Source organism: Typopeltis vanoorti, chromosome 18, assembly GCF_054136105.1.
Source record: "Typopeltis vanoorti isolate ZY-2024b chromosome 18, IOZ_Tvanoo_1.0, whole genome shotgun sequence".
Taxonomy (NCBI): Eukaryota; Metazoa; Arthropoda; class Arachnida; order Uropygi; family Thelyphonidae; genus Typopeltis; species Typopeltis vanoorti.
Genome location: NC_143566.1, coordinates 30211674 through 30223917, shown reverse-complemented (window position 1 = coordinate 30223917; position 12244 = coordinate 30211674).

Genomic DNA, 12244 nt, shown 5'->3' with positions numbered 1-12244 from the left:
CAGGGCTCCTGTTTGTCACTGGAAATGATTCAATCTTTGTTTTAAAGATTACTGTAGCGTTGTAATTTTTATAAGGCGCTGTGATTGCTTGTATGAGGTAGAGCATAGAAGCTGAGCAATTTTAAAATTGCTTCTCTATTAATGGAATCAAAGGCTTTTTTTTTTGAAGTCTATAAAGGTTAAAATGAATGGCAAGTTTTTATCAGTTGTATCTTCTATGATTCTTCGAATGCAATGCATCTGTTCTATTGTTTTCTAGTTTTTTTTTTTAGAAATCCAGCTTGATTTTTTTCTTAAAGGTGGTGTTAAGTAGGTTTACGTAAAAGTCTCTCTCCAGCATTTCGCCAATGTAGATGAGTAGGTTACAAAAATATAAATACAGTCAACTCTCGATAACTCGAATTTTTATTGAAGTCCTAGACCAGTGATGGCGAACCTTTTTTTTTTACCCAGGTGTGTCGAACATCTTTTTTTAAATATTGACGTTGTTGATGTGCAACTTGCATACATGCATTATAAATTTAACTACATAATCATAGTTGTGGACTTATACATATCATATTAGACTATTTATTTAATAGGACATTGATATACAATCTATGAATTCATATTATACAATTAATTTAATAAACTAAAAATAAGTTTTTTCATCAGAACACCAATATTTTTCAACATCCAAGGTGTCACCTGAATCCCTCAAGTGCGTCAGTGCTGACACGCGTGTCATAGGTTCGCCATCACTGTCCTAGACCCTTTAGTGGAGATTCAATGTTAAATCTATCGATTACTCGAACCGAACTTCCGATAACTAACTTTTCCGAACAAATTTTAAAAATTATATTCGTGTACATTACATTCATGTCACGTAGATTTTAAACTAATTTCTCCCCTTTTGTATGTCTTCAGAGTTCTCTTTCCATTGTGAAAGTATTAACTGGAACTGTTAATCCTCTCACAAGGGAAAGAATGCATACTCGACCACGAGGGCGATAGTCATGTGGTTAGTAACGGGGGTGGGGGGGGACAGTGAACAGCGTGCATTTGCTGTTTTCGCCGCCTTATTATCGGCGGTGCATGGCGTGAACAACCGGAGTGTCGCAAGCAGTGCAATATCTAAATATTAATTTTGCATCTTGATTCATTAAGCCTGTGTGTACAATGGCAAAAAGTGTTCCGTGAATAAGAGGCATAAGAAAATTGGTAGATGATGAGAACCACATTTACGTGTTTTCAAAGAGAACTGTAGATGAACAAGATGGAATCTGGATTTGAAAAACGTTCCACCTGCGAAGGGCGCGTTTGGACAAAGGATTTGGAAGGCCCAATTGTGAAAGTCGTAACCAAACATAACCATGCAGCTCAAGCTGCAAGGTCGGAAACATTGCAATTGATTGGTCAAATACGGCAACATGTAACAACCACGAACGAACGGCCACAGCAAATTGGTGCATCAGTAATTGCAGAGGCTCATGCCAATGTCACAGCATTGCCACCTAAAAAGGATTCACTTAAACGAACCATTCGTCATATTCCATGCAACAATCGTACTCCTGCTTTACCGAGCAATCTCCAGGACCTTGTAATTCCACAAAATTATCAAGAAATACAATTTTATTAATACAGACCAGTATTTTACAATAAAAACATTTATTCAAACCTATCAGTTTCGCCAGCAAACTGTCTGGCTTTTTCAAAGGCATTACGGAGATATGAAAGTTAGTAAATGCAAATTAAAAGGAACATAAAAGACGCTGTAAACCAAACTAGTATCTATGGTTACACGTTTCGCGTGACAGATGACTTATTGTTCTTATTCATTATCACGCATGCGTGTTTGTTGTAGACTTGTAATGTGATTACTGTCTAGCTGTAGTTCAGATTGATTGAGACAGAGAGGATCAAGTTTTTCCAAGAACTGTTTAGAATTACACCCTGATTCCTGTTGAGGTTTCCGCCGGTTATTAGTACTATTGTGGCTTCCTTAAATACACGATGCCTCTAGTCGTCATCGAGATACAGCATGGAGCTGTTTTGCCAATCTATCGTGTGGTTAGACGTGCAGAAATGATGTGCTAAGCCGGAAGAGATGCTTCTGTGGTCTTGCCTACATCGGACAAACTTCACGAAGTTTAGAAATTAGACAAAAAGAACATGTTGGTGATGTAAACCACAACATAAGCATCTCTTCCGCCCTAGCACATCATTTCTGCACGTCTAACCAAACGATAGATTGGCAAAACAGCTCCATGCCATATCTCGATGACGACTACAGGCATCGTGTATTTAAGGAAGCCACAATAGTACTAATAACCGGCGGAAACCTCAACAGAAATCAGGGTGTAATTCTAAACAGTTAGTGGAAAAACTTGATCCTCTCTCTCAATCAATCTGAACTACAGCTAGCCAGTAATCACATTACAAGTCTACAACAAACACGCATGCGTGATAATGAATAAGAACAATAAGTCATCTCTGTCACGCGAAACGTGTAACCATAGATACTAGTTTGGTTTACAACGTTTTTTATATTCCTTTTAATTTGCATTTACTAACTTTCATATCTAAACGTAATGCCTTGAAAAAGCCAGACAGTTTGCTGGCGAAACTGGTAGGTTTGAATAAATGTTTTTATTGTAAAATACTGGTCTGTATTAATAAAAATTTTATTTCTATTAAAAAACGACCAAAAATGTATAATTTAAATTATCGATGGCAATGTACAACAGTTGCTGATGTACGATTCTCAGGATGAACTGTTCTCGGGTCGCATGCTTCTTTTTTCCACTAGTAACAATCTTTAGTTATTAGCGCGTAGCCAGGAGTAGTTTTCTGATTCAACTTTTAGAACACTCGCGCATTTCCAGCAGCTTTATACAATTCATGTGGTTTAAGTTATTCCAGTGAGCTGCGCGCTTCTACCAAACAAAACTCGTGTCACATACATCAAGAAGGTTAAAAATTACAACCGGGTCTCCAACCCCAGCGACTTATGACAGATTTCGAACAAAGTGCCATGCATGCCTTCTAACAAGAATTTCCTGGTATTGTAAATACCTGTTGTTTTTTCATCTTTCCTGAAGCGTTTGGCAAAAGGTACAGAATGAAGGTTTGAAAGCCCGATACGAACAAGACCATGAATTTGCTCGTTGGATTCGAATGATTCTGGCATTGGCATTTATTCCTCCTGCTAACATTATTCAAGCATTTGAAGATTTAGTTGAAGCTGATGACTCCCCCATTGAAGCAATTTACAGTGGTGATTGTAAACTACTTTTAAGATACATATATTGGAAGAAGACAACGGAGAGGCCGGCAATTACCCATTTTTGCTATCGAATTGTGGAATGTTACACGTGAACACTGAATAATCAGCAACGTACCAACAACGGCGTGGAGGGGTGGCACTGGATTTCGGGAAACTTGTGCTACTTTATTTCTAAATATTTACCGATTCATTGAATCTTTAAAGAAACAAGGGCTGCACAATTTCGAAATTACCCAACTAATTGCCGGTAATTCAGGCAATCAAAGAAACAAGAAGTATGCTGCAATTTCTGCTAGAATCAAAACAATAGTCCAAGATTTTCAAAATCGTAATGTAATTGATTACTTTAGAGGCATTGCATACAACTTCGAGTTTTAAACAATAATGTGCATTTACTAATGTCTATTAAAATAAATTATAATTATTAAAGAATTAGGTATATTATTTACATTTTTGTAGCTTACTCATCTACTGGGGCGAAATGCTGGGGGCGACTTTTCCGGATCCCGTTAAGTAAGGTTCTATTCTATCGAGTATCATCCTATTGTAGATTTTAACTGGTCGATAGCAAAGTAATACATCTGTTGTTATCCTTTCTATTAAGACTGCCCTTTTTGGGTATAGGGACAATAAGACCTAGTTTCCATTGGGATATTATTCCAATGTTTACGGCTTGATTCATTATGGCAAGGAGATTGGAATATGTATTATACCCAGCATTTTTGAAAGCGTCTGATCTAATTCCATTAATCCCTGGGGACTTGGTCCACTAGCTGACTTGAATGTTGGGATTATCAACATTCAGTAATCCTTGAAAGTACTTTCTCCATTCTTTCGTCAAGTGGGAATTTACTGATAGCTGTCTACCGTTTTTGTCATGTGACTATTTCCACTTTTTGTTTTATGGTGACAGATATAATTTATCATTTGAAAAGTGTTTCTAGTATCTCCAGTTTCATTATATTTTCAAGTTCCTCGCAGTATTTATTTGATTTTCTTTCCCTGGTCATTAGTTCATTGACCTTTTTTATTTAAAATGTCTAGTTTATCTTTATTTTATACCAGTTTAAGCGGTAGTTTCTTTGCTTTATTTCTTTCATCTACGTATATATTTTTCAGTTTCAGGGGTAATCCATTTTTCCAAGTCTTTTTGTTGCTGTTTCCAATAATTTTGTTGGATGTTATGTTTATTGCATAACTTCTCATTAACTGGATCTTTAAAGATGTTTTCATATTGTCTTCTAATGTACTGTGGAAAGATGCTGCAATTTATGGGTTATTTAGTTTGTCTCAGTTGTATTGTTTCCTTTTAGGTTTGTTATTTTTAGAGGCTTTAGTGAAAGTTTAATGTGGGCACAGATTATTCTGTGTTCAGAGTTTAGTTCAACCGTGTAATATGCTCGACAGTTCTTGATTGATCTGATCCACTTTCCATTGATTAGTGTGTGGTCTATTTGCGAATGAGAACCATTTGGATGTTCCCAGGTCCATAGTCTTCCTTTTGGATGGAGAAATGTGGTTTGGGTGATTACCGGGTTATGGCTATTGCAGAAGTTCATAAGAGAATGTCCATTGCTATTTTTAGTTTCATGATAAGTGTATTTACCCACGTTTTTAGTGGTATTAGCAATGTCTTTACCAATTTGGGCATTAAAATCACCATCAATGAGTGACATTCAACTGGGATGTTCATGGCAGTTTCTTTAGAAAGATCTTTATAATAGGTATTTTCTATTGGAGCACATTCTGTAGGAGCATATGTGGATATTGTCAGTTTGGGGTTGGTACTTATGGTTATGAGAATTCTTTCAGACACATTTTCAATATATTACTTTCTGCTAGTTCCTTTTAGCATTATTCCAACCCCTCCCAGTATCATCATTGTTTGCCGAGTTGTAAATAAATCGCCATTTTTTTTGTCAGCTGATGTTTCATTCACTTCATGATTGTCAGTTCTCCATCTATGTTCTTGTATACATGTGTATGACTTTTGTCTGCTCCTCTAAGTAATATATTGAAAATTAAATTATGGAAATCTAATCTCATCTTAACATTTTCCAGTTTTCTTCAGTGTCCGTATGTTAAGATGAGATTAGATTTCCATAATTTAATTTGATCACACTTTCTTGTACCATTTTTTATTTAACCAAGAACTTCCTGGAAGGCTTTGATGCTTGGTATGCATAGTAACTGTATCAGCAGTTGTGTGGAATTAGCTGGTGTTATCACATTTCCTGTCGTAATCATTTAATATCCACATATTGGGCGATTGGCCCTAATGTTTTACCAGTCACTTTATCCTACTGGACTTTACCCAGGGTCTCCAGAGGCACCACAAGGAGGTGTGACTTGGATTTTTACATCTACTGATAGTATTTTTTTAATGAATGATTGACACAAATAGTATTTTTACCATGGAATATGCAACCTTAAATATTCTATTGATCATATAGACATCTTTTAGACCACTTTTCTGCCAGGTTCTCTTTCACTTAATGGATAAGCAAAGGTAATTTCTTTTTAATAAGACTGGATATTCAAGGGCAGTCATTTTTTAGTGAACGAATGGCACCCCGTATAATAAATTAAGTACTGAATTTTAAGTGGTTACTATCACCTTACAGATTGTCTTTTATGACTCAATGATTGCACCTTTATATATAGTGTTTCTAGTATGAATTATTGGCAGATTATAGCACTTTCTTTCAACAGATGAAGTTCACCTCCGTTATAAACGTTTCAATGAATGACTGGATCCTAAGGGTTTTTTTCAAGTGACTGGTATCTTAGTCTTTTTTTTTTTTTTTTTGATGAATGGATCGTCGAAGTTAGTTTAGTTTATGAAAGTTAGTTAGTTTATTAAAGAATGGATCCACTAGAGGAGGGCATTTTCAGTTAGTGAATGGCACCTCATTTGGACTTGGTTACAATGTATAATTGGCACCATGAAGATTCATTTTCAATGAACGTCTGGCACTTTGTTTATCTTTGGAACCTCGGTTCTTTTTTGAAAGAATATCCTCAGAACTAACTTTTTGCAATGAATATATTAATTCATACTGAGTCTTACATGAATGATTGGCAACCCACAAGTGCCTCATTTAATGAATAAATGGCCGTGCTTTGTTCAATGGATGAGTGTAAAGTCATCGGTAATGTTTTATTTCAGTAATTGCTATCACCTCTCTTTGAATAAAAGATTAGCAGTCTATACAGTTTTTCGTTAAAGAAAAATAGTCACTTCGTTGATAGTGACTTTTGAATTAATGATTGGGACTTTACAAGTAATCTTTTTTTTTTACATTATGTATTTTTCAAGGAATGAAAGGCTAATCATACTGAATGTACCTTATTAGTATTTTCGAATGAATAACTGGCACCTTGTAGATGGTCTTTTTACGAATGATTGGCAACTCATATGGTATCTTTCTGAATCAGTGAATGAAACTTACATTGCATTTTTCCAACAGAAGACTAGCCTAATTAATTTGTTCAATTAATAGTTCCTGAAAGGTAGGGTTTTTTGCGGAATAACTAAGATTAGTGTCTTGGTGAATGCCCGTATCCTTGATGGCCTTCTTCAATGAATAAATTTAACTTGTATTTTTCACTTAATGATTGTCGCGAAATAGTGTAATCTTTTTTCAATGAAATCCCCAACCAATGTTCTTGTATTGATAATAAATAGCCGGCACCTGTTTAGTTTTTTTTTTTTTCAATAATGACTCACTTTCTTTACAGAATCATTTTCAATAGATGATTCACATTTTAATTAACGGTTCATTAAAGATGGCGTCTTAATGAATTATTGATCCTCAATGATAGTCTTTTTAATGAATGCTCGCATCCCCATAGATTTTTATTATATAAATAACGAATCTGTCAGCTCATAGTTTTTCCAAAGAATAATTATGCTCAGAATTTTTAGTGATCTTAGTTCTTGCCCTATCATTTATTGGTTTTTGTTTTGCCACTACTATTTATTCGGTATCTTTTCCGACCATTTTGTTTGAAAAATTCTTAACATTTACCAAACTTTTCGTTTTTAATTGCTTTTGTTTCGTTCCATGTTTCTGATACATAGAGTAGAACTAATAGATAATAAATTATCTGACAGTTTTAAGGCTATTTACTTTGATCCCCATATTTATCCTGACATGTTAATTATTTGTGCTCTATCTACAATTTCATATCATACTTTGCTCCTCAGCTTATTATTGATACTAGGTATGTTGAGTTTTTCACTGTTGTGAAATTTGACCATCCAGTACTAAGCCTTCGTTTTGTTTATTTTGATTATTTTTCTTTTCATTTTATTTTTAATCCATCAGTAAAGGCTTCTTCATTGAGTTTTATTGCTTTGGTCTGTGTACGTACTAGCGGGTAGATGCCTGCAAAGTCTGCGTCATATAGCTTTATATTCAATTCTACTATATTCCTTTTGAGTTTTTCATGGCATTTCTACAACCCAGCTACAACAATAAGAAACATAATTTGGGAGCGAATATCTTGTCTTGTCTATCTCCTGTTTTAATTTTCAACTTTTCTTAAAAGGTCTCCATTGTATGATTTGAATTTTTTTAAAATCATACAATGAACACCTATGGAGAAAATCATACAATTTTCTTTTCTTCTTGGGATGTGAGTTTTTCAGATTTTTTTTGCCCTTTATCTCGTTGAAGTATTCTACCCAGCTTGTTTCTTTGTCATATCTAGTCATTTCTTGCCTGACGTTGTTCTTGTTATGTTTTAGTATCACGTATTAGCTGCAATTTCTGTTCATTTATTTTTCAGTAAATTCATTTCTTGCATTTTTCTTAATCTCATTATCTATTTTTTTTCTCATAAGTCGGTTATTTATTTTTTTTTCAATTTTGAATTTTATTTGAAGATAGTCATTTTAGAAGGAATGTTTGGAAACTTAGGATGTATTTTTGAATGACTCATTGGCAGCTTAGAGGTGTATTTGATTGAATGATTGGCCCATAGTTTCTTTTTTGAATGAATTAAGAACACATTATATAAGATGCAATTATATAATTATAATAATCCTTTTAATCTCCTTTATGTTTTTTTCTCCTGTAAATTGAGGTTATCTTGTAATGGCTTTTAATGTCTTGAGTTTTGTGTGAAGATTTTTTTTTTTTGAATGAATGAATGAATACTTGCCACCTAAGAGACATTAAGTTCCATACAATAATGTAAAATAATCCACTCAAAAAGACTTTCAGGTGCGAATCATTTAAGCATTTTCGTAGCACAATTAGAAGAACCAAAGGATATTGTATCCTTCAACTGGAAAAAAGGACTAAGTTTATTTCTCGACGTGATGGGTATTCTTCATGGGTTTTTTCAGTTGAAGGTTAGTTAGCCGTTGTCATTTGAATGTGGCAGTTTTTCTCTTGGTGAGTCGATATTTACATCCCCAAAACAGACAAACCTGCACCCCCCCTAGAATGACATCCCCTAGCGAAATCTTATGGAGAAACTAGTGAATTATGGAATACAAAATTTGGACAGAACAAAGCAAGAGACATTAAATATTTGGTACAAAAAAAAAAAAAAACATACGAATTTTAAGGTTGGAATGAGAGTACTACGAATAAAAGCTAAAAACACCAATAGAGCCAAAGAAATGAGATTATGAACTTTATTGGGAATAAGCGTGACAAGATGGAATGGACAGGGATTGATCCAGTTGAGAAACAATGCTATTGAAACCAAGATTATGATAATACATATGCAAAAGGAGTCGCAATAATATCCAGTAAAGCACGAGCTGCAAAGATGCTCTTAAGAGCAAGATTTAACTCAAGATTCCATAATATCACAAGTATAAATATTTATGCACCAACTAATGCAGATAAAAGAATGAATTTTATTTTACAAAAATTTAGGTGACACAAATCCTAAAAATAATTATAATAATCGATGTAAATGCTAAAGAAGGTAATAGGAATATATATGAAAAGAAAGTAGTGCTGGATTTTTGCATGGCAAATGAATCAATGGATCCATTTTGAAGTACAAAATATATAATTACATGGACAGCAGATGGAAAAATATAAAGTTGAAAATGAATAAATGAGAGCAGTAGATGCTTATACAGATTATTTTAGTATTATAAATTAAAATAAGAAACACAAAGGGAGTAATAGGCAAAAATAGAATGTATAACATAAACCAGTCTGACTTTCATAATAGTAAAATCGTTATCAATCCGTCTTCATCGGTCTTTTTTTCCTTGTTGCATATCTTCTCTCTCAACATTCTTCTTAGCATACGGAAGTCTTCCATTCTCTACATGACCTAACCATTGCAATATCTGTGCTTTTATGAACCTAACAATTTCATTTAGCATCCGACTGATTTTTGTTATGCCGTATTCTCCATACACTGCTTGCTTCAATAGTTCCATAAATTCTTATAATCTTCCTTTCAAATTTCCTCAAACTCTCTTCGTCTTTCACTAAGAGTCCAGGTTTCGCTTCTGTATGTAACCACGAATCTGGACGTTTTATGCAAGTATTTTAGTATTTCTGCTTATTAGCTTGCTTTTAATCATGCTCATATTAGCGCAGTATGCTTGAATACGTTCTTTAATTGCTATGGTTGATTGTGCCTCATTCTCAACAATACCTCCTAGATGCTTAAATCTGGACGTCCCTTCAAAAATTTTCTGTTCAACGTGTAGATTCTGTGGTTATTTTTGAAGTATACATCACCATATATTTAGTTTTATTTACATTGATCTCATCATTAGGTTTTCTTTCCAGTTCGTTATACACCTTAATTAACCGTTTCTTAGATCTTGACATGACTATCATTAACATAAGCACATAATTGACTTCATTTATTAGAGATTGTTACATGTGATTAAAGGTATGATAAATGTTGATAGTCCATCGCCTTGTTTTACACCAATATTAAATTCTAAGGGTCACTAAATTTATTAACTTCTGCTTTTTTCCATCGTCATCATTATTAATCTGTATTGGTATCTAATTCTTTCATAGCCTTTTATAGAGTATCTGTTTAGGCCAATGCTTGCTTGAAGTGTATAAATAACAGGTGTATTGCATGCTCAAAACATTTTTCCATCTGTCTAATGAAAAGTTCATCAATGGTACTTCTGTTTAATCGATATCCACATTAATATTCCATTTTCTTTTCGGTATAAGCATATGAGAATTTTGTAAACTACCTTAACGTAATACCCCTGTATTTACTACAAATATTTTCTTTATATAAATAGGGCAGATTATTCCAGCAGTCCGGCTTTCTTGGATCAGACTCTCGAAGAGATATCCCGTAGTCTTTAAGCAAATATATTGAATCCCCTCCGTGTTTCAGTAATTCTGCAACTATATGATCTTCTCCTGGTGCCTTCTCATTTTTTATATTTTAGTTTCAATTTCATTTGCTCGTTTTCACTCCCGATTATTTCTAGTATTTAGCTGCATCGTTTGTACTCTAGCTCAGTTCTTTTTTACAGCTGCAGCACATTCTTCGTTACGAGTTCTTTTCTTTTCACGTATCGTCTCAGCAGCCCCTTCTTTAATCACATTTTCTGCCCTATTCCATCTTCCATCAATACTATTGTCTATCAGCTATGTTAATTTCAGTTTTAGTTAATTAGTTATCTTGGTATTTCTTAGTTTCCTTTACATCATTACTAAGTTTATATGTCCCATAAACCAGCCTTTTTTATCATCACATTTCATAATCTTTCTCTTATAATCGTTTTCACTGAATAGTGACTGTCCCAATTAGGGCCTCTACAACTCTGCTCTTGATGTCTCGAGACTAAAACATGATCAATCTGGTTTACGTAATTTGTGTCTGGTATCCTTCAAGTTCCAATGTGAATTGCTTTGTGCGAACGATGTGTTTATTAACAATTCGTTTCTGATTACAAATTGCATCAGTAAATCGCCATTTTCATTGTTTTTATCATGCAACATAAATATTCCTGCCACTTGATTTATCTTTCCCAATCTTAGTCTCCCATAACTAATAAAATATCGTACCTTTTTGGTGTCTTATAGCAAACTTCAAGTTGCTCAATCTATCAGTTTCTTCTTGCTCCTCAGTTTAGTGCATGAGCTGAAATGACAGTAATGTTTCTAAATTTTCCTTTTAGTCTTATTTTACATATTCGGTCACTAATAGTTTCGTATTGTAACATGTTTCCGTATATTTCCTTAATACGAAGCCAGTATACAGCTTACCAGTTCGTTCATTGGGACCACTACAAATAGTTTATCAATTCTCCCCATCCTTTCCATCTTAGTTCTTGCAGTGCGATGAGGTCTATTTCAGCATTTCATTAGCAACTTCATCTTTCCAATTTGTTTCATTGTCCTTGTATTCCATATTGCCATTTTGATATATTTTTTAATTTGCTGTATTTCTTATTCCGATCATGTCCATTGCCATTGAGTACTATTCCGAGGTTTCGTTTGTATCGGTTTGGTAACAATTTTTTTCTGATGATTGGGTTGCTAGCCCAATGCACAACCGTCTTCCTAGATCCAGGCTTGGGACTGGCTGAAGTGATCACTATTCAGAGTAATCAACTACAGGCGGAGTTAAATCTGGAGACCAACAGAAAATATTCAGTAGTGGTTAAAAATATAGTTATTCAGGTCATCCAGAATGAATATGAATTCAGCTGCATAGGTATTAAAAACTCATAGCATTGAGATACAAGGAACTGCTAGTGCACAAAACGCCAAATGGATATCTTCACAACTCAAAGTTGAAGAAAGAAAAAATGCAAGATAATAATAACTTCGACTTATTCTTTAATAAGAGAAATGTAAAGAAATACAGAAAAAGGATTTAAGAATTCAAAAAAGATAGTTTTAATTGAAAACTTAATATCTTGATGCAACTGTAGCTAATAGAGAATAAACATATTTACAAGAACAATGAGAAAAGAAGATATTATTAAAGACAAAAAATAAAGAAAATAGT